Source organism: Lactuca serriola, chromosome 3 (assembly GCF_051521515.1).
Source record: "Lactuca serriola cultivar US96UC23 chromosome 3, Lser_US96UC23_V15, whole genome shotgun sequence".
NCBI lineage: Eukaryota > Viridiplantae > Streptophyta > Magnoliopsida > Asterales > Asteraceae > Lactuca > Lactuca serriola.
The window spans coordinates 73,031,223-73,034,549 of NC_136410.1; positions in this window are offsets into that span (position 1 = coordinate 73,031,223).

Consider the following 3,327-nt stretch of genomic DNA (forward strand, 5'->3'; position numbering starts at 1 on the left):
CTACATAGCAAGTATACCAACTATCATAAAATGGGTCGGCCTTGGTGCCTTAGACCCATTGGTATGGTGAGAAGACTCACCTCTCGAACACTAAACTGCTAAGCTGAAGTCATACATATCCTACACGTTGCTTCTTCTCAACTGCCCATAATCATCAGGTGATTAGCTTGACACAATCCCATAAATACCCTCAGGTCGAACCTGGTCAAAGTCTATGTCTGTAGTTCAGGTCAACAATCCTTATTGACCTTGACTCGCCGAGTACAATTAGCCACTCGTTGGATTCCCCATTTAACTCATCGACTCGCCGAGTCATCAAAGAGACTTGTCGAGTTCCTTGATGTTTACGGTTGTAAACTCCCAACCGCACACTCCTGACCATGAACCCTTGGCCATGAACCCTCTCGACTCGCCGAGTCACAAGAACGACTCAACGAGTTCCCACATATTCGGTCCTTTCCAGTGAAATTCAAGGTCCCAAACTTCAGATCCATATTGTCCTAGTGATAATACCACGTAAAGTTGCCAACTTTACGTTCATACTAAGTCTCATAATGCCAAAACCACATCAACAAGCTTCTTACAAGTCCCAAGTGCATGAATAGGAGTTAGGGTGCACCAAGGAGACAACTTTATGACATTTGGGACCTAAGAAGTTCCAGATCTGGAACCATATCCTTGTGATAGGTCCAGATCCAAACTTGGTTCCATTTCCTCAAGAATGGCCATAATCTCCACAAAGAAATCAAAGCTTAAAGTAGTAGATTAATACCTCAGACAGATGCCCAACACGAAATAGGTACTCGATCTAGAGCTCCTCCCTTGATACTTCCTCTTCAAGCTTGAAAACCACCCTAAAATATCAAAGACAAGCTCCTAAATGCTCTCTCTTCTCTCACAAGAGGCTTGCGGCCGTGAACAGCTACTAGGGTGTAAAATGGAGGCTAATAGGGTTTATAATGATGTTTATCTATGGGGCAAACCCTAAAATTGGGGTTTTCCTTAAACAGCCCTAACTCGCCGAGCCGACCTTCCGACTCGCCGAGTCTCTTTCGACCCATGCCCAAAATGCATCGACCCTACTCGACGAGTTGGACTCCCAACTCGCCGAGTCCATGCATAACATTTCCCCCAAATGGTACTTTCTACTGATACTCGAAACATGTGTTATAAGTCTCCCCCACTTGAACTAGACTTCGTCCTTGAAGTCTGCCTTCCCAAGCAAATATGGGTAAAACACGCCATCTCTTCTTCCGGCTCCTAAATCTATTCGGATCCCCTTCAGTGCTGCCATTGCACCTACACCAATTTTGTTTCCCCATTCTCAAGACAATTGGTCTTCCTATCAAGAATCGCAACCTGCTTCTCGATATAGTTTGGACTCCCATCCATCTGAATGTCATCCAATGAAACGTCTGTGGAATCGGCCATGACACTCTTCCGAAGCTAAGATACATGGAAGGTGTTGTGAGTCTGGCTAAGCTCCACTGGCAGGTCTAAGCGATATGCTACATTGCCCACCCGGGCTAAGATCCTGAACGGCCTGAAAACTGAGGCCCCATCCTGCCTCTCTTCCGAAACCCGATAATCCCTTTCCAGGGAGACACCCTTGGCAACACGAAATCAAAGAATGAACGAATTACTGGCAGCCTGATCATATCGTCTTCATCTGAAATATGAAGTTTCGAGATGGTCTGTCTCCCTGACAGATTGCCCACATTAACTCATCATCGAACAGGTTCCATGAGAAAACCAGTCTAAATAGAATACTTCACACTCGCAATACCTTGAGGCTTACTAAAGAACAAAGTCACCGATCAACCGCGATAACGAATAACAAGCAATTCACATATAGACCCAAAATTGATGAAGTCACTCTTACTCCTCTTGCTGCCACATGGCTATTTTCCAGAAGATCAACCGGGGCCTCCCTAGCCCCAACCTGTCTACCCACTGCCCAGAGCACTGTACACCTACCCGATTGTTGATGCAAACAACACTCAGCAGTCTCCTGCGACCTCCGAAGGATACCTCGTCTAACCATAACTGCCCTATCTCCTTCCATTCGACTGATCCATCCGCTCGTGATAGGCTGGAAACATGTCGCCACTGAATCCGACGCAACAAGGTGAGTACTACCAGAATAGTTGTAGTCTTACATCATACCCGGTCTCCTTCTACCTACAGTTTCCTGATTCCGACATGTCGTGGCTCTATAACAACTGGAGCCACCCGAGACACATCCCAATGACTTAAAACCACCATCAAACCAACCCGTTCACCAAACTAGAATTCTGCCCTCGAGGCCCTTGACATATAGATTCCCCACATCCCATCTCGCTGAAACGAGATCCTACACAAATTCTGATTTAGGTTCCTTTCTAAATCTGAATCGTTGCTCCTATCCAGAGATCCTCGAATCAGCATTTACATAATGCACCATGACCTCCCGCCCTCCTTTACTTGACTGGTTACTAAATACCCTTATTCGATTCCCTGGACTTCCAGTCTTGCACCCCGGTCCAACCACAGGGATCCTATGAGATCCCAAAACAGGTCTACCCAGCCGCAACCTTACAGAAACATGCACCACTCGATCACAAGATCCTGCATCACAAGGTCCAACCCTTAGCTCAGCAGTCTCTACCGGTTCCAACCTGAACTCCTATACACGTACGGGAATGCCCCCGGATAACTGACCGATCAACCAACTCGGGTCCTGATCCTAACTAAGTTGTGGCTCTCATACAACCCTACGAACTAGCCTACCCTAGTCCAAATCACCTGAAAGAATCTGTGAATGTTACGGCACACCCGTAGTCTTACAACACTCTCTACCGCTAGTGAATGCTACGGATCCCCCATAGTCTTACAACACTATACCCTAACTGACCATTAGTGAATGCTATGGCTCCCCCGTAGTCTTACATCACTTGTACCCCATCTGAACATTAGTGAATGCTACTGCTCCCTCGTAGTCTTACAACACCTTCACCCTTGCTTCTGACCTGGATACCTGGGCGATTCTCCTCCACTTAGATTCAACTAAGTCCGTTTTGCACATGAAAATTGTCGGATTCCCAATCCTCATTACATTCCAACGCTCACCTTGCTGACGACCGGTGCTTACCAAAGCTAGAACACCATGCATAACTCTTTTCAAACAATATGTCTTTTGAAAACCAGCTAACACTTCTTGAATCCGAACAATGCCAATGACTCTATTTGCCCAGACTGATATCACACTCAGATCTCGGAAGTCCAAATGTTGGATGCTCAACTCTCTTTTCCTTTGTCAACCCCGAAAGCCTTTCCAAACATAATAGC